The 21,305-nt window shown below is 37.8% G+C and overlaps 1 long non-coding RNA gene across 1 annotated transcript; it reads right to left on the bottom strand.

Moving 5' to 3' along the window:
- Positions 1-3,864: 3,864 nt before the first annotated feature.
- LOC150039443 (uncharacterized) lies at positions 3,865-9,390 on the bottom strand. Its single transcript, XR_016534447.1, has 4 exons — positions 9,353-9,390; positions 7,058-7,117; positions 5,023-5,073; positions 3,865-4,159 (listed from the first exon to the last, which is right to left on the bottom strand). It is a non-coding gene; the product is annotated as an uncharacterized LOC150039443 (long non-coding RNA).
- Between the last annotated feature and the right edge of the window lie 11,915 nt (positions 9,391-21,305).

The raw sequence follows: 21,305 nt of genomic DNA, 5'->3' as shown, positions 1-21,305 counted from the left end.
CAATCATGTGCTCTACACACTTAGCTATCATTAACTCATGTGTTTTGTGTGTTCACTCCTTATAAATATCTCTGCATATGTATATATGCACACTTGTGATAACATACATTTGATCACATATCAGATCTGATATATAAATTCTTAAATATTGTATAAAAATGATTCTGAAGCTTATAGCTACAGGAACCTTACGCCCAAGTAAATCAATTACTTGGAAGTTTGTATATGACTTTACAATTTACTGAGTTGTATAAATTTATGATGCATTAAACACCTATTGCATATAGGAAAATATTTACTTCCTCTGCCTTTCTTCTCAGATGCAAAAAGGATACAGCATTTGGTGATGGTTTCTGTTACCTCCCGATTCAGTTTGTTCTCCTAGTATACATCTCTTGTATACTATTTAAGTTCTTGATCCCAGTGTCTGTCACTAACACCGAAAGTTCAACATCATAAGAGAATTCACGCTGTAACCCAAGGGCCATAAACTAGAGACCTGCAGCTGGGCCTCTGAACAATGTACACTGGGATTGAGGTGTCTGCTATCAATATGGACAAAAGTACATAGATACTGTTATTGAATATAACTTTGGAAAAGCCAATCACTGCATTTCTTTGATGAGTCTGGTAAAAACTGACCTTGAATATTCATCTATATCATCCTAATTCATATCTAACATCTTTAACTAGAAATGAGTTTTCCTGTGATAGTGACCTGAACATTAAACTTCTGCAAAGGAAAAGCTGATGGATTCATATTGAAGGACCTATCATCTTAATACCAATGCATAGTCCCCCTTTTTAAGTACAATTACACTCTAGAGGGACACATCTTCATTGCAACCAAGAAATTCCTGATTAAGTCCCTAGACTAACTTCTTACATCCATCCATATCCACCAGAATAAACATGAAACACGTATAAATGTGAGGCGGGGTTCCATCAACAGTGATGATGAGTGGGTACTTGTAGAACCAGCTTCACCTGCTGTTGAAGGTTCCTCTACGCCCTGCCAACTGCAGCCTGTTTCTGGCTCTTTCCAAATTCTTTGTTTCTTGCTCTTTCAGGATTCTTTTGTCCTTCACCCAATCTGAAAAATCTCATACCAAAGCATTTTGAATGAAATGTTCTTTTAGATTGTGTGGGTGTTTTTACAGTGTCTTAAACACAACAGGGACACGAAACATTGCTTTCCTGGCATGTTTCTCTTTTATCCAGATAAGTTTCTGTTTTATCCAAAGAAACAAAGTTAGAAAGACTCCTATACACCCTGTATTCAGATCAGATAGAAACTAGGTTAATGGTGTTCTCTAGTGCTGGAAACCTCCATGAACATCACAATTCTCAGTCTCCACATTTGTCTACTTGGATAGCTATGTTCAGTATCCATGCAAGCTAGGAAACTCAATTGGAGGCGTCTTAGAGAAATTAAACTCTTCTACTTGCAAAAGGTAAGACTTTTCCCTAAAAGTTAAGAATACTATGACCCAATATATCTACCTGATCTGATATAGAATAACCTCTTCTGGTTTCAGTTCAACTAATTTCAATGGAAATCAAGACTTGGATATCATCTAAATATCAGCATTCTAGGTGGCCTCTACTCCCTGGTGACTTTCCTGCTGCTAACATGGGGACAAGGAACAGAAGTCTAGAAGCAGGGCTACCATTGATTGTGGTTGCAGGCATCTATAGAAGGAAGGATATAGTCTTCCTTCATGAGCCATATAGACTACTAGGATTACTTTTTTGTTTCAGAAAGGGATTCCCAGCTGCCTGGGCTCATGTGACTAGCTGACAGGCACTGTGGTGATCTAAGGATTTGAGATGCTAGTACTTGACTTCATAGCACCCCATGAGCCAGTGTATTTTGATCTACTCTATCATTTTCTAATAAGTTTCAAACCAGATCATGATTACCTGCAGATATGGACAGGCAGTCCTGTGTAGTCTGAAGACACATTATCCTCCAAAATGATATATTACTAAAAAAAATCAACTCACCAATTACTGTTGTCTTCATTAGAATGAAAAACAACCGATGTTAAGTCGTTGTCTTCACTGTGGACATATTAAACATATACAAAAATCAGGTTGCACCATGTTGGAAAAAAATCACACATTTTTTTCTGACACTACTATAGGTATAGAAATTATGATCTTGAGTATGCCACCCAAGTATCTGCCAATGGAGCTGTATCTCTAGCTTTTCTGTCCCTAACACCCCTTATCTCCAGTATTCAGGTCTCAACTCAGAGCACTATCTGTGATACTCTCTGTTCATGGTATGTGAATCTTTGTGCCTAGGCTTGCTTGATCCACTTGGGCTTTCACCAGAATCTACGATGGATGTGCATGCTTTTGGTTCATATGTATAATTATATCTACACAGGTGGCAAAGATCAGAGGACAGCAATATGAAAACATCCAGGGTAGAAATTTATTTTTGTAATTGTCCATCTCCAAGGATCCAGTAAAATGTTGCACTGTATGTGTGGTTCCAGAAGCAGAGCCTCAGGTATAAGCAAGAAAGCAGAATATTCCTGAAGCCCTGACTAGAAGCCATAGTATCAGAGTACCCCCATTCCACATGCTCGTGGACCCAATCTGTCTCCAAACTCTTTTATTTGAAATGTGAATTTTTTCATGATCCCTGTATTCACATGTGAGCAGTAAGAAGTAAAATAAAATCATAATGCCATGGATTCATCTCTTTCACCAGTATAAATGCTGTCTATAAAGTGTTCATAGTGTCACCAACCTTAGAACCACAGTGTTTAAAATGTGGCATGAAGTGGACAATGAAAATATTATGCATAAATTAAAGTTTTGGATCTAGAGAAAGAGCACACCCATCAGAGAACTGGGCATAACCAGCAAAAATATGGGAAAGAGTTGTACAAGAGGTTATTTACCCCTTTCACAATGAAACAAACTTGTAGTCTCTTTGGTATGACATTTTATTTCTTCACCTTGAAAAAATTCATTTGGTCAGAACAAATGCATGGAATTGTGTGTCACTGCTGTAACACCAAAGGAACAAATCTAATTCTAGTAGGATCTCATATATCAGCAAGGTGTGGATTGTCTAGGAATTTTGCTTCACTGCTTACTAAAATAGCAAAACACTTTTGTGAGACTCGTTTCTCATTTATTCAACAACCATGGAAAAGGAGTAATATTACAGACAAAAGCTGCACTGAGAACATTTTGAAAATAATTCCCAGAAACACTCTGTTTAACAACCATGTATATTTACATATCTTTATCTACATATAGATATCTGACCTTTTTGTCAATTCTTCGGTCCCAACTTCTGTTGGATCTTTTCCATTCATGCTAGAGGATTAAACGATAGAATCAAATGCCATGTGAACTCATAGTCTTAGTTTTTTATTCAAATTGGCTACAGTTTACCTAACACAAATAAATTCATAGGAATAGAAATAATACATAACTTAGCAAAATGAACAAAGGTATTTTCATTTTTCCCTGGAAAGGAAAATTAATTTCTTTTGTAAAAGAAAACTTTTATGCATGATTAAAGTCTTTTTCTTTCCTAGTAAACTTAGCACAATGCTATTGATATTATGCAGTTTAATGCTAGTTGGAACTCACTTCAGAGGAACTCAGTGCTTTAGAACTTCTAATTTTCTGCATTCTAAGTCTGCTCTACTCCCTCTGTCCTTTCATTTATTTGGTTATTTTTTTAACTGCCTCTCCAAATGGACAAGGAACGGTAGCCTAAGAAGAAGGATTCTCATCAGTTCTGATAGTGGGTATCAGAATTCTGGAGAATGAAAAAGATATGTTGTTCTTTTCATTGAGAAACCATTAAGGCCATTCTCACTGTTTCTAACTGGGATTCTTACCACTGTTGGCTCTGTGAAAGCTGCATGCAGGCACTGATATGTAAATAAGGATTTGGTTGCTAGGTTTCACTTCAAAGCAGACCATGATCAAGTGTGTGTTCATTTATGCTATCATTCTCTATTTCAATACACACAAGGATTACATGAGAACTCTCTGAGAAGCTGCCATATTGATTGGGCATTGTACTTACATTGAAATCAGTTTAACTTTCAGATGATAGACAACTCACCAAATGTCAATGTTTGAGTCACAAACCGCAGTGGCTGGAAACGTCGTGACATCACTAGTAATGAAATAAAATTAGAAACAGATAATTGAGTTGGACCATGGAGAGGAACTCAAACACGTTTTATACAAGCTGGATATCGAAATCATGGCCTTGCTCTTGCTAGGAAAATGTTCTGCCACTTGAGCTACATCTACATCTCCAGCTCTTGTGTTCCCTCGAGTGATTTTCTCTGGTACTGCAGTGCAAAACTGAGAGGCATGTTATTAAATGAAAAGCAGTATTCCATTTTGCCATAGAAATGGAATTGTATCTCTTGGGGATATTAAATATGGACCTCAGAAAATTAAAGGTTTCATCCAAGATGGAAGAATTTTTCTCAGTACATCTACCACAATGCCTAATTCCATCTTGTGTAACTTTCAATGCAAGTCAAAGGAACTCAACCCTGAATTCCCTAATTTTCTGCTTCCTCCATTCCTTCAATAATCTGGGATATCTTTACTGATTTCAGTTCTCAGATAGGAACAATGGACAGTAGGCCAGAGCAGGAATTCCATCAATATAATGGTGGGCTTTTCAGTATCACCATTCTGGAGAATGCAGGGTCAATCCACACTCAATAAGAACTTTAATACTAGGCTCTACACACCATTTCACCACGGGGTTACTTCTGAGTAGGATTGTCACCTCTGTTGGCTAATAGAAAGCAACATACAAGCACTGACATTATGAAAAATTTGGTTGCTTCCTAGACTACAGAGCAACCAATCCACCAGTGTTTTTTGACCAACCCAATCATCCTCTATTTGTGTCAATATTCAAAATGACTTCATAAAGATATTCCTAGGCTGTCTGTATAATCTGTATTGTCCTCAGACTCCAAAACGGTTGTACACTGAGATGTCAAATCAACTCACCAAACATTTGCGCTCGGTTCAGATATGAGGACCTCTAATGTGTGGTGCTCACTATAACAAAATACAAAACATAGAGACAATTAAGTGGGACACTGGGAGAAGAAACAATGCATTTCCCTAAAAGGTTGGGGGTTTAAACTATGGTTTGTGCTAGATATGCATTTGAGTTGTGTATCTAACTGTTCTATAGCTTCAATCCCTGTCTCTGAAACTGCAGCTTAAAGTTTGGGCCCAGTGCTGAATGAAGCTTCTGAGGACAGAAGATTGCTTTTGTCTATGCTGACTCAATCATCCCTTGCTGGCTGTGCTCTCAGGATGATCTGGCATGGGTAGATGAACCACTGTCAGACCTCTGTGATCTACTGGATCATGTACTGAGAGAACTGAAGACAGATGACAAAAACAAAGTCACTAAGGAAAAGAATGTGTCTGAAAGGCTAATTCAGTTCAGCAGCAAAATGCTGATGAGGGAATGTACAGATCAAGAGTGGAAGCAACACCCATGGCACAAGAAGAAAAGGAGCACAAGGCCAAATACCACAGCAACTGCACAGGAATACACACACACACACACACACACACACACACACACACAATTGGTAATTTCCTTGATGAAGAATGTGATCTTGTGAGAAAACCTAGCAACTGTCCATTTCAAAAATTACAATCATGTCTTGATGCCAAGACTTTAAGGCTTTACCCAAATAAATGACGTCTGTGCACTATTCATGGAGTCAGAAACCTTCGATTCACATTTATGAAAAAGTTGCATTAACTGTACAGAAGAACATGGCATCTGCCAAATAGGATAGAAATCTAAAGGAGGAGTGGATGGGCCAAACAATTGTCCAAGCCAAAAGGGAGACTTTGTGGAGACATTCCCTTCTACTGTCTCGAACAAGAGACAAATGTTCACAGCCACTTTCAGACCTATAATCCCCAGTCGTGGGAGGTAAATTGTTAGTGCACAAGTTCTTCCTTTGTGATCCTTTGTTACTGCAGTCCTAGAAAATGTGTACAAACCCTTCAATCTGTGTCTCATGCCCAGGTGGTCTGATCAGAGTTTTCTAAGAGTTCCCTTCACTGCTCACAAGGACCAGGAGAATTCACTTACTCCTGGAGTCTGAGTCCTTCACCCAACTTTCAGAAGGATGGAATGGCACAGACAAAATCGCACTGCCGTGACACTCCAATAGTTCTCCACATTCTATGTGCTCAGTCTTTGAATATCATTGTACACATGTATATCCATATTCTGGTATCTGTCCTTTTATGCTAACCTCTCTAGATATACGTATGATCTGCTTTGAATCATTAAATTATACACAGTAAAACACTGTGGAAATTCCTAAAACTATTTTTCACCCAAATTTGGTACAATTCATCAAAAACAATCACAAAATATACTATTTTTGGAAGGGGAATTTCCTAGAAATGAGGTTCTTGGTCCAAAGAAATGTTGACCTCTGATAAAGAAATCTTTTATAAAATGATTGACAAAGAATTCTTTCCTTATGGACATATATTGTGGATTTGTGTCTTTCCTTATTTTCCATTTCACTTGCTATACAGGAAATCAAGCTGATATACCATCTACACTGCTGCTTCCATGACTCCCTCAGTTCCCACTTGCTGGTGCTACTGTTGGCTGTCTTTCTAGCCTCCTTGATTGATAGAAAGATCTGTAGGCTCCCATCCAATGTGATAGTATGCCTTTCAAGGTAACAGAGGAGTGGAGTATGAAGAAGTGATTCAGGTTCCATTAGTGTTTTTTTTTTAAGTGAAATCTGTTTCCAATACATTCAATTGGTGTGAGCTTTATAAATGAACTATGACCATCTTCATTTCCCTTTATAGATCCTACTACTTGACTTTCAAAGAAAACAGGAACAATTGTCTTTTGACCTTTTCTATTCTTATTTATGTCAAAACTTAAAACAAGGATGTACTGATACTGATCGACTGTCATATATATTGTCTACGGTTACAACACTTTACATTGTTTATCACTCAGTTGACAAGTACATTGACTCACCATATGTTGAGGGCCGGCCAGGACTGGGATACATTTCCCCTCTGGGTGTCAGATTCCACACTGCGAAGAAATTAAACACATACACAAAAATTGAGCCAGAACAGCGCAGAAAAATATCTACATTGCTGGGTATTGAAACAATGGTCTTCTCCATGCCAAGCATGGGATCTGATATTAGAGCTACACCTCCACCTCTACTATCCCTGCCAGGCCTCCTTGAAGTATTGAGGTTTGACTTCAGAATCTTGTGTTAGACAAAGCTGCATAGGAGTGATTCGAGTTTTGGCAATGTTGCCTTATCATGTGAACCTCTGTTTTCTCTTAGAATGGCAGGGAATGGACTGGTGAACCACTGAATAACATTTTTTGGAAGATCTGATGAAAGCAAGTGGAAGGCACTCAGAGTAGAAATGGCTTTGAATGGCTATTTCCAATCCTGCACCAAAACATTGGACTACAAATGTGGAGTTTGAGTGATAATGCATTATATTAGAGCACAAGAGCAGAGGGGCATGTCATAACACCAATGCATACTCATGTGAATACACATATCACACACACACACACACACACACGCACACACACACACACACATACACACACAAACACATAGGTTACACAGTCCATAATTTCTTTGGTTGAGTATGTGATTTCTTTGGAACACCTAGTCACTCTTCACTTCAGCAATTAAAATCATGTCTTGATCCCAAGACTTTAATGATTCGCCCAAGATAAATGATGTCTATACTCTACGCATCAACTCATAAACCCTGGATTCATATTTGTTAAAAATTGGCATTGGGATGGGAATTTGGCCTCGTGGTGGAGTGCTAGCCTAGAATGCATGAAGATCTGGCTTCAATTCCTCAGTACCACACACATAGAAAAAAAAGCCAGAAATGGTGCTGAGGCTCAAGTGGTAGAGCTCTAGACTTGAGAAAATCCAAGGACAGGATTCAGGCCCTGACCTCAAGCCCAGGACTGGCCAAAAAAATGTTAGTATTTACTGTACAGAAAGAATGGCATGTGCCAAGTAGGTCAGAAAACTAGAGGATGAATCCATGGGCAAGAAAACTATCACAACAAAATGGGACTTTGTGCTTCAATTATTTTCTTCATCCTTGAGTCACAGCCAAGTGTGCATGGGCCCTTGGAGAACTGAATCGCCTCAGTGCTCTCAAATACATTGTCAGTGCAGAAGCTACTTCATTATGATTTGTCACTGAGCTCTAGAAAACATACACAATCCCTTGGAATAAAGTCTCATGGAGGTGATCTGATTATAGATTTTTCTAAGAGTTCTCTTTATGGCTCACTAGAACAACAGGAACTCCATTCTCCTCACTCATCTTAGTCATTCACCCAACTCGTGAAAGGATGGAATGGCACAGATAAAAGTGCACTACTGTGACATTCAAAATACTGCCCACAAACTTGATGCACACTCTCTGTACAACTTTATACACATACCTATCTATATTCCAGTATCTGACACTTATGGCTGACTTCTCTAGACATACGTTTCCTTCCCCTTATTATCACTACTTTATCTTTAAATTATACACAGTCAAATACTATGTTAATTCTCATACCTACTTTTTTCTCAAAGTATCTATAATTCATCAAAAACTATCTATATATTGTATATGCAAGAGAGTACTTCCTGAATTTTCCTGGAAAATAATGCTTCTTACTGTAATAAATGTTCACCTCTGCCAAACAAAGTGTTTATGCAACATTGGCCAAGAGATCTTGCCTTATGAATCTACACAGTGTTGACTGTGGCTTTGTGGCTTCCCTTATTTTCCATTTCACTTGCTATGTAGGAAATCAAGATGACATATCCTCTACATTTCTGCTTCCGTAGCACCTCTGTTCCCTACTTGGTTGCAGTATTAGTGGCTGTCTGTCCTACCTCTCTGATTGATAAAAGGATCTGCAGGACCTCTATCTGATGTGATGCTGAGTCTTTCAAGGTAACATAAGTGTGGGGTATAAAGAACTGATTCAGGTTCCATTAGCTACTTTGTATGTGAAATCTGATTCCATTCCATTCAATTAGTGTGAGTTTCATATATTCACTGTGACCATCTTCATTTATCTTCGTAGATCCTGCAACTTGACTTCCAAAGAGAATAGGAACAGTTGTTTATTGGTGTGTTCCATTGTGGCCTGTTTATTTTCAAAACTGAAAACAAGGTTGTACTGACACTGTGTGCCTGCCATGGGTATTGTCTATGGTTACAACACTGCATATTGGTTAGCACTGTGATGAGAAGTACACGGGGGACTCACCAGATGTTCAGGGCCGGCCAGGACTGGGACAACTTTCCCTTCTGGGTGTAAGTGTCCACACTGTGAAGAAATTAAACACATACGCAAAAATTGAGTCTAAAAAGTAAAGAAAACTATCATTTTCTATCTACAATGCTGGGTATTGAAACCATGGACTTCTCCATGCCAAGCATGGGATCTGCTACAGGAGCTACCCCTCCACGTCTGCTATCCCTACCAGGCCTCTTTGCAGTACTGAGATTTGACTTCAGAAGCCTGTACTAGATGAAGCTGCATGGGATGAGACGAGCATTTGGCAACGCAGTCTCATCACATGAACCCCTGTTGTGCCCTCAGCATGGCCAGGAATGGATTGGTGAACCACTGCTCAACTCAATAATGACATTTACTGAGAGGACTGATGAAAATAAATGGAAGGAAATCAGAGTAGAAATGGCTTTGAAAGGACATTTCCAATTCAAAATATTGGCAACAAAATATTGGACCGGAAATGAAGAGTTGAAAAGAAAATATCAGACTTAAGCACAAGAGCAGAGGGGCAGATGTCATAATACCAGAGTACCAGCACACAAACACACATACAAACACACACACACACACACACACACACTCACTCACTCACACAAACACTCTCTAATTTCTTTGAGAATATGATTTCTTTGGAACACCCAGTCACTGTTCATTCTTGAGCCTAGACTTCAATGCTTTACCCAAGGTAACTATTCATTGAGTCATAAACCTTGGATTCAGATTTTGAAAAAGTATTCACTGTACCAAAAGAATGTGGTATTTGTACACAATGGAATTCTATGCTGCTGTCAGAAAGAATTACATTGCCCCATTTGTTAGGAAACGGAAAGACTTAGAAAAAATCACATTAACTAAAGTAAGCCAGACTCAAAGGAACTTAGGCTCAGTGATTTCCCTCATTTGTCATAATCAGTGGAAACCTTGGGCTGTCCTAGCAGAGATTTGCAATAGGGCAAAACCTTGATACAAAAGGCCATAGAGTAGGACGCTAAATGAAAGGATCTCTAGGATATAGAAACATAAGCCATATAATGAATGATTATTGTTCTTAAGGTACTATGTTATCTCTTATCTCTTTTGCTGTCCCTTGGTTATCTCATATTGTTACAGTATCTCACTTTGTTACCTGATATATCGGATATATTTGTTTTTGGTTATTTGAAATTGGATAGAGAAGGGGGGGAAACAAGATGAAGGGTGGGGGTGGGGGGAGGGAAATGGGGACCAAGACATGTGAAAGGTTATCAATGTATGTGAAGTGATGCACCATCTATCTGGCAAATATCATGTAACCCTTCTATTAATTACAATAAAAAATATATGAAAAAATAAGAATGGCATGTGCCAAGAAGGGCAGCAATCTAGAGGAGGAATCATGGGCCCGACAATTGTCCACAACCAGGAAAACAGGGAAAAGGGATCTACAAGGAACTTCCTTTTCCTCAGCCCTGAGTAGGGGCCAAGTAGCTGTGGGCCCTTTGATTTGAGCCCTATATTCCCCAGTGTTGTGATGTAAATTGTTACTGCGGAAGCTACTTTTTCTGTGATCATTTGTCATTGCAGTCTACAAAATGTGTACAGCCTCTCAGAATAGGGTCTTATAAACAAGCTATCCTATCAGAGTTTTCTAAGAGTTCTCTTTACTGTTCACTGCAACATCAAGAACCCCATCTCCTCACTGGTGTCTCAATCATTCACCAACTTTAAAAGGACAGTATGGCGCAGATAGAGCTGCACCGCTGTGACATTCAAAATAGTTTCCATAATGCAGGGATCAAGTGACTAAAGTCCTAGCTACTCAGGAGGTTGAAATCTGAGGATCATATTTCAAAGCCAGCCTTGCCACTGTAATTTCCAATGAGACTGGAATCTCCAGCTAGCCACCAGAAACCCAGAAGTAGTGCTATGGCTCAAGTGGTATAGCCCCTGCCTTGTGCTGAAGAGCTCAGGGACAATAGCACACAGGCTCAGAGTTCAAGTCCCCATCCTACAAAATAAAAACAAAGAAAAAAATCGGTCCTACATACTTATTTAGTCTCTGTATATCTTCATACATATGCCTATCTATGTTCATTATTTGACCTATCATAGCTGACCTCTCTAGATAGAGATAGGATCTGCTTTGAATCATTAAATTAAGCACAGTCAAATACTATGTAAAATCCTATATATACTTTTTAATTTTTGCTAATTCTGGAGCCTGAACTCAGGGCCTGGGCACTGTCCTTGAGCTTTCTCAAGGCTAGTGCTATATCACTTGAAACACAGCACCATTTTCAACTTTTCCTGCTTATGTGTTACCAAGAAATAGAACTGAGGGCTTCCTGCATGCTAAGCAAGCACTCTACTACTAGGCCATACACCTGGCCCTTCCTATATGTACTTTTTCACACAAATTAGCTGCAATTCACTGAAGACTAACTATAAATATGATATATATATACATATTCAAGAGGGTATTTCTTGTGTTTTCCTAAAAGAGAGACTTTGGGATCTAACTAAATGTTCATCTCTAAAAAACAAAGCTTTTAGACAAGACTGATGAAGAATTCTTTCTTTGTGAACCTACACCAATGTTTTCTGTGGTTTTGTTGTTTCCTAGATTTTCTTTCCCTTGCTATGTAGAAGCTGAATCTGATATATCACCCAAATTCTGCTTCCAGGTCTCCTCTTTTCCCTTTCGCTCGTTATGTAGAAACTCCAGCTGATATGGCTTTTAAATTTTGTATCCGTGTTCACTGTTTTCCACTTCACGCATTATAAAAAAATTCCAGCTGATATATCATCTAAATATTTGATTCTGTTTCCCCTTTACTCCTTGCTTCCACCAATACTAGCTTTCTTTCCTGACTGTCTTATGGAGAAAAAGATCTGCACAGCGGAAGCAAGATTCCTATCCATCATGATGGTGGTATTTCAGGTGAAATAGTCCTGGCTTTTGACACATTTATCCTGATTCCTTTAGCTACTTCATATCTGAATTCCTCCTCACTTCAAACTAGTCATTGTGACTTGAGTGCCTGACCTGTGATACTCTTTTAGCTCCTCATAGTTAACTTTAGAACAGCCTATGAGAAAGTTTCTTTTGACCTCTTTCCTTTGGTATTTATTTTCAAAACAGATAATAGTTACATGATATGGTTGGGCAGTAATATCAACTTTGTCTTGGTACCATATTTCAAAATGATTTTACTTTCAGATGACAGGTAAATCCACTCACCAATTGCTCATGCTGGATCAACAGCTGCTGCCAGAGCCCAGTTTACATGGACTCAGGCATGCCTATCACAGCATCTCAACTGCAGTATTTTAAACAGAAGGAAGCCTGGTGGTGCTGGCATAAGCTGGTAGTTCTCCTCTGTAGGAGATAGAGCTGAGGCTCAGGGTTGAAGCCAGCCGCAGCCAACAGTCCCTGAGACTCTCATCTGCAATTCACAAACAGAAATGGAGATGTGGCACAAAGTATCTGAAAACTAGCTCCAAGCAAAAGAGCTCAGGGACAGTGCTAATGTCCTGAATTTTAAGTACCAAGACCACAAAAAGAAAAAGAGAAAGAAAGAAAGAAAAAGAAATGTGTTTATTTTGTGAATGTGTGACATATCATTTCCATAGAGTTGACATTTATTAACAAAGAAAGTATAGGTATATTCTCAATCTCATCAGCCAAGCTTGGGACTTTTACTCATGGTTTAAAGCATCTTTGAATCCCATGACTTACATATTATATTTGTTGAGGGTCAACACTGCTACAGTGTAATCCAGATATATCTCAGTATAGTATCACTAGGTAACAAACCATTCACCTAAGAGAAGGAAAACACAGAAGAATTTCACACTGATTGTGTTGAAAATATACTTAATATACCAAACATTATGGAAAGTCATGCACACAGAACTGTTTTAGGTGGTGGTGAGCCTTTTAAAATCTATAGCCTATGAAACCTTGAAAGCTATAATTCTTCAGAGTTGACCATTCCTGGGAAAAGTACATTCTGCAATTACTTTTCATAGTTCTGTTACAGAACAAGAGAAGAAAAATTTTTGAATCAACAAACTTTCACTGATATACAAGGCACCTTTACAGATAATGCATTGTTTCACAGGACATAGAGATGTACATGAATCCAGTATTAAGAGAGTTTATATCACAGTTATTATGGATTTTCTACTTGGAAACATTTTATAATAGAAATAAAAAGGATGAGAAATATTGTACATTCTATAATATTTCACAGAGTGGGTACATGTTAAGATAATACAATTGTCAATGGGAAATAAAAAGATATTATAATCCTAGCTACTAAGGTGTTCTGAGGATCTCAATTCAAAGAAACCTAAAAAAACAGCCAGGAGACTCCACTTATCTAAAAGGATAAAAAGCTGCACTTGAGAAAGGGTATCAATGTATGTGAAGTAATGCACCTTCCATCTGGCGAATGTAATGTAACCCTTCTATTAATTACAATAAAAAATATATGAAAAAAATATATATATATGAAAAAAAGCTGAAATTGGACCTGTAGCAGATGTCATAATTCACTAATCCTGGGTGAAAAAAAGTTGTGAAAGCATTTAAGACCCCTAATTAAAACCCCAGTGTTACCACACATTTACAACATCTGTACATACACACAAACACACCCACATACTCAAAATTGTCCAATAATAATAATAATATGATATTTACACTAAGGCATCCAGACACATGTAATACATTCCTACACTCTTCAAAAGAAAAAGTAACATGAAAATAAAATTCTTCTTGTAAAAATATATAAATAAATGCATTTAGGTAAAATACTGGTTCTGACTTTTAGATCTGGAGCAGACACTTGTAAAGCACATTGTATCCAGCCATACCATTTCATACAGAAAGGAAACAGAACTCCCAATGCTTGCAGTCCCTAGTCCTTAGGCCCTAGCCATGGGAGCCAGAAGAGGTCAAGGCAGAGAAAGAAGACTTGTAGCCAGCCCTGCTTCTGCTGTGGAGCTGTGACAGAACTGTGAAGAGCTTCAGATACCCTAAAATAATTAGGCAAAAGGACTCAAACTGTCTCCAGCCTTTCAGTTTGTAAACAGCTAGACACAGAGGAGGATCAAACTCTGTCACAAATTTAAATCATAGCTGATTTTCCTGCTACCTTTCAGGCTAAGAACTTTCTTTTCTTTTTCTTTTCATTCCTTTTGGTTCATCACTTCCCCTAAACCCAGTTTGTTAAGATAAATCTTTAGAGGAAATGAGCTTTAGGTGATTGACTAATCAGAAATCCCAGCTATTCAGGAGCTGAGATCTGAAGACAAGAAGTTCAAAGCGTCAAAAAGCTTCGTGGAACTCTAATCTCCACTAACCAGCAAAACTTGTACATGGAGTTGTAGCTCAAGTGGCAGAGTGGTAGGAGTTGGAGACAAAAAAAAGCTAAGGAACAGTGTCCAGGCCCCAGTCTCAAGTCCCCATACACACACACACACACACACACACACACACACACACACACACACACACACACACACACTTTATTCAGGTAGCTACAAGGCAAAGCCTTCATATGTAAGAACCAGAGAGATCCCCAGTCAGCTCTCTCTCCTCCAAGTCCCCTCCAATCAGCCCCTTCTCCTCCTCACATTATCCAACAAGCCCTCCCTCAAAAAACTCATTCTTTTTACTTTAATCCCTATGGAAAGGATGGGAAGAAAGTCTAATGTCATAGAGAGCAAACCCTATGATAGACAGACTGCCCTTGCTCAGACCCTTACCTTGTAGAGCAAACTCTACTCATATAGTTGCTCCTATGGCAACCCCAAACAGAATGCACTGGTCATCTTTACATCACTGCAGAATGAGGAATGGAATGTTCGAGAATTAAAGGCATACCAGTTCTCCTTAAAGACAGTGGACTGAAATTGGAAAGGACATAAGACCAAAGTCGAACACTACAGTAAAATAGTTTCAACACATAGACTACCTCACCTTTTCTTTTGCCTCTATATTTAATGTGGAGAATTTTTCTGTTAACCCAAACTTGAAAAATGATTTCTGAAATAAAAGTCTGGGAGACTGGCCTAGTGGTGGAGCTTTTGCCTAGCATGCATGAAGACCTGGATTTGATTATTTGGTTCATACCTAGAAAAAATCCAGAATTGGGGTGTTACAAAACCATTTATTAGCTCAAAATTCAGCCAAAAACTAGATATGTTTTTAATTTGGCAAAACTAGTGGAGCTTGTTCCCATGGAATACGCTGGCATACCAGAATGCATAAAACAAGTTGATCAAGAACTAAATGGAAAACAAGATGACCTGAAGAGTGAACAGTAAGTTTGGCCTCTCGTCCAGACAGAAGTGAAGAATGTGCTGATGAAGCAGTGCCCTTTTTACTTTTATTTTTATGTAAAATGTTACAAAATTGACTTTTCTTAATGGACTTCTGTATTAGGAACTGTTCACTGCTGTATTGGTTTGCAGATATTTACCAAAATGCTTCCATACCACTTAGTTGAACTAAGTACTTTGAGCTAGTCACATAAGGTGTGCTATAAAGTTTTTGTGGAATTCTGTTTGGCAATACTGTAAATTACATTATGTTTCCAAGTCATAGAACACCATTACATTGTTGTTTGGGATGACACATTTAATAGAAACATGAAAAATTTGTTCTGCATTGAAATAAATTTTATTTTTGCCTCCAAACCCAGATTAATTACATAGAATAATCCTATTACAAGTAGCATACTATATGTCATATACTAGACATAGATTTACTTAGTAAACTTAATATCCAATATATTTGAAGGCCATACTTCAGAGCCCTTCATATAAGCTCTTTTTTTCAAGAGTGGCCTAGGTTAGTAAAATTAAACCAGAAGTGAGCTAAGCTTTTAAGATTCATTCTCTCTCCGGTACTGAACACATTATATCTATGGTTCTTTGTTTTTTAGAAATTTTTTGTATAAACTTTCTTTTACAAAGGGATTCTTTTTTAAAAAATTTATTCCTGCTAAATCAAATCCAGTTATAAGAGATATTGAAGCATTCCAGGGGTTCCCCATTAGCCTCTTATCTTTGATCCAACATGTCCATTCTGTATTAATGTCACTACAGTGAGTTAAGCCAAAGACTTTTACTTAGGCATTCCTTCTGATTTCAACACATCAGAATTATGAATAAAAATCATGTTGGGTTTCATTGTAATTGCATACGGTATATGGAGGACATCTCAAACTGTCACTCATCTATATGTCTTCATCATCTTAAAATGGACTGAACTTTTGGGAGGTGGTTTTCTACTACATTTAGGACTTGGCTCTTCAAAGAGTTTCAAAAATACAAAAAATAATTTCAAAAAAAAAAGAAAAAGCCAGGAGTGGTACTGTGGTTTAAGTGGTAGAGCTCTAGCCTTTAGAAAGTCCAAAGACAGTGCTCAAGCCCTGAGGTCAATCCCAGGACTGGCAAAAAAGAGATTTCTGAAATAAAAAGCTTTACTAAACTCTTACAAACTCTAATTAAAAATAAGTGTTAATACTAGTTCCAATTCCCTACTGAGAATAGGTAAAAGGAAAATTGCCCACCTAGTGAAGAGAACCAGGGTATTTCATTAATACAAAGAATATCTGGAAAGAATACTAAAATATTATACTGCATCAAATGAAAAGGAAAGCACAACACAAAGGGAGGAAAGTCTTGAACTGATAGAAATTTGCTCTTCCTCGATTGGTTCTTAAGGAGAAGTACGAAGTTCTTGGTGACTAACCTTACGAATACAGGGACTCAGTTGAAGCATTGTCCCCTTTTCTCTAGTTTAATGTTGTTGATGTACTCTGTTTTTCTCTTTCCTCCTCCAACCTACAGTCAGTAACAAGTTGAGAAGTCTCAGAATCCTCTTATCACCTATTATGTATTCTGATAAATACATTACATTGATCTGTGTCTTCCACTGTCGGTTGGATAGAATGACTAGAATGCTGGATATTTTCTGACCCATATTCAATTGGGGTCCACTAGGCAAGAGCGATAGTGAGGACTTGGGGAGGAATAGTTGAATCGCTCACGCTCTCATTTCAGAGAATTGAGAATTTATATGGCTGGGTACAGCCACCATATCTATTGAGAAGCAGAGACTGGAGACTGTGGTTCAAGGTCAGCCAAGGAATACTAGTTCTTGAAAGCACATCTGAACTAACTGTTGTTATCCTAGCTCCAAGGGAGACACAATGGCTGGGATCCGTGTTGCACGCCTATCCTACCCAGCAAGGTGAGTGCACTAAGCTCATCTGGACCAGACACAAAGCAAGAGCTGCCTCCCTCAAAAAGAAATAAATCACTGCAAATTAACATTTTTAACACTATACATCATAGTTATGGTTGAATACAGTAACAGAGGAAAATTAAATGAAATAAAGCTAAAATGCCCTGGATATGACTCCTTGGAGATTTCTATGAAAAACAATTACCACAAAGGGGGACTCAGTAACCCAACAAATGGGCAAACACACGGAAGAGACATATCTTGAAAGAATACAATCAGGAAGAAGTCTTCAAAAATTCCTTGCCCTTAGAGAAATACAAACCAAACGTGAGAACTTCTTCAACATCAGTCAGAATTGGCAATCACTCACAACACAAACAACAACAAATGGTAAGGAAACAGAAATCAGTACAAGCACTATGGAAACTGATACGGAGGTTCCTCAAAAACCTAAAAATACATTTACCAACCAATACAGTGATAACATTTTGGGTCATGTATCTGAAAGAATGTAAATCAGGATATGATAGAAGCACAAGCAAACACACAATCTTTGTAGCACTGTTTAAAATAGCCAACATATGGAAACAGTTGACCCAAAACTGTCAAATGAATTGATAAATGGGGTATAGCTACATAATATGTATTATTCATCCATAAAGATGAAGTTATATTGTTTTCAGGCCAGGTTCACAAGGGAAAAATCACATGTTTCCTCTCATATGTGCAAAAACATATGTAAAAGGATACATGGGATCATACACAAAAATACACGAGTATCTTCATTGTTATGGGAATGTTTGATTAGATTAGAAGGAAATGAGGAAAAGAGAATGATAGATGTTGAAAACTACTGCAATAGAATGTATCTGTGTAGGGCCGGGAGTTTGGCCTAGTGGTTAAAGTGCTTGCCTAGCATGCATGAAGACCCTGGTTCGATTCCTCGGTACCACATACGTAGAAAAAAGCCGGAAGTGGTGCTGAGGCTCAAGTGGTAGAGCTCTAGCCTTGAGAAAGTCCAAGGACAGTGCTCAGGCCCTGAGCTCAAGCCCAGGTCTGGCAAAAAAAAATAGAATGTATCTGTGAATGGAGACAGTATCACAATCTTACTAATGAAAACGCTGCTGAATAATACCAGATATAGGGAGAGTAAGAAAACGTGGGTCCATCTAATTCAAGAATACTAGGTGTAGGTTTGAAACACCCTGGTGAAGGATGTAGGTTCTACAAATAGATTTAGCTTGGGACCCTGCCATATTGCTATTGGGGATATATCTCAAGGAATCTAATGAATATACAGGAAAACCCATGCATACCAAGTTTATTTCAATTTGATTACCACAAGCATATGATGGATTCAGCTAAAGTGCCTAGGAACTAAAGATTAAATAAAGAATTGTAGTACATATATACGATGGAATATGACTCCGTTATTTTTTCTCTCATATATTTTATTGTAATTAATATAAGAGTTACATTATATTCACCAGATAGAAAGTACATTACTTCATATATATTCATACACTTTTTCATGTCATGGTCCCCATTCCACTCCCCCCCCCACCGCACAACTTGATTTCCCCTCTTCCCTCTCCTATTTCAAATAAGCAATGAAGCATATATAAAATATATCAGATAACAAGGTGAAATATTGTAATATTTTGAGATAACCAAGGGACAGTAAAAGAGATGAGAGATAACATGGTACGTTAAGGACAGCAATCACTCATTATTGGCTTTTGTTTCTTTATCCTGGACGTCCTTACATTTAGCGTCATACTATATGGCCCTTATGAATCTAGATTTGGTTCTATTGTGAATCTCTGCTAGGAGAGCCCAAGGTTTCTATTGATTATGACAAATGAGGGAAATCATTGAGCCTGTGTTCCTTTGAATCTGGCTTACTTCACTTAATATGGTTTCTTCCAAAGTTTTCCATTTCCTTACAAATGGGCGGTGTCATTCTTTCTGACTGCAGCATAGAATTCCATTGTGTACAAATACCACATCTTCTTGATCCACTCATCAACTGAGGGACATCTGGATTGGTTCCATATCTTTGTTATGGTAAATAGTGCTGCAATGAACATTGTTGTGCTGGTGGATTTAGTATGTCCTTGTTTTTGTATGATTGGGTAAATGGCAAGTAGTGGAATTGCTGGGTCATAGGGGAGTCCTATATTTAGTCTTTTGAGGGACTGCCTTGCTTTCCATAGTGGTTGAACGAGTTTGTACTCCACCAATAGTGTAGTAATGATCCCTCCTTGTCCATATCCCCTCCAGCACCTGCTGGTAATAGATTTTTTGATCCTGGCCATTTTAACTGGAGTGAGGTGGAATCTTAGAGTTGTTTTGATCTGCATTTCTTTTATGACTAGAGATGTCGAGCATTTCTTCATGTGTCTATAGGCCATTCTTATTTCTTCTTCAGAGAAGTCTCTCTTTAAGTCTTTGGCCCATCTTTTAATGGGATGGTTTTTTCTTTGGAGATTACTTTTGGAGTGATTCAATTTTTTGAGCTGTTCATATATTTTAGATATGAGGCCTTTGTCTATTCTATGGTTAGTGAAGATCTTCTCCCACTCTGTAGGCTTTCTAGTTAATTTGCTAGCTATGTCCTTTGCCATACAGAAGTTCTGCAGTTTAATGCAGTCCCAATTATCCAGTGTTTCTTGGTCCTTATTAATAAAGTTTCAACCTGTGCCAAGGAGACCTAGAGTATCTCCAATTCCTTCTTATAAAGTTTTCAGTGTATCAGCTTTTACTTCGAGGTCTTTGGTCCATTTGGAATTAATCTTAGTGCAAGGTGAAAAAGAAGGATCCAACTTTAGTTTTCTGCAGGTGCTGAACCAGTTCTGCCAGCAACATTTGTTGAAGAGGCTTTCTTTCTTCCATTTTATTTTTTTGGCTCCCTTATCAAAGATTAGGTGACCATAGGTCTGTGGGTTAATGTCTGGGTCCTCAGTTCCATGCCGTCTTCCGTAAATCCTCAGTTATTTTTTTTAAAAAAAACCCTAACATCCTGTGATTTACAGTAAAGTGGACAGTCCTGGAGATGGTCATGTGATTGAGATGAACCAAGCTCAAAAAGAAAATATCACATTTTCAATTATTGCTGGAATCCAAAATTTAAAGGCATACCAGTACATGTATATATATATATATATATATATATATATGTCTGTACACACACATATACACAGAAACACCAACATGGAGTCTAAATATAATCAAACTATAGTAAATAAAAAGGCTGTTAATGAACAGAGGAATGGGAGATGGAAAGAGAAATAGGATGAGATTCTTCCTATTAAAATGCAGTGTATACACATGGCAAATATTATGGATATACTGCTTTATGTAGTAAATATACACTAAAAATTAAGCTCTTCAATTAATACCAGCCTTTATTAAAACAATACCTAGCAGGAACCCTAAATAATAACTAGAGGGGCGTACTCTATCAATCCTTCAAAAAATGGATAAAGACATTAAAACATGGAAAACTGAATTGTCGGAATTTATATTAATAGTACTTCATCATTATAATTAAGGGATAGTTACAGTAAAGCCTTAACATGTATCATTATTTCATGTTAATTATTTACTAATTTCAGTTTTAAACCTTTCTGAAAGTAATCTTCACATCTCTGCAAAATTTCACCCAAACTTCACAGTGAT

Source organism: Megascapheus bottae, unplaced genomic scaffold (genome assembly GCF_031878675.1).
Source record: "Megascapheus bottae isolate mThoBot1 unplaced genomic scaffold, mThoBot2.hap1 HAP1_SCAFFOLD_40, whole genome shotgun sequence".
Classification (NCBI taxonomy): Eukaryota; Metazoa; Chordata; class Mammalia; order Rodentia; family Geomyidae; genus Megascapheus; species Megascapheus bottae.
The sequence above is the reverse complement of the archived record's forward strand: the minus strand, read 5'-3'. Positions and strand labels throughout refer to the sequence as shown.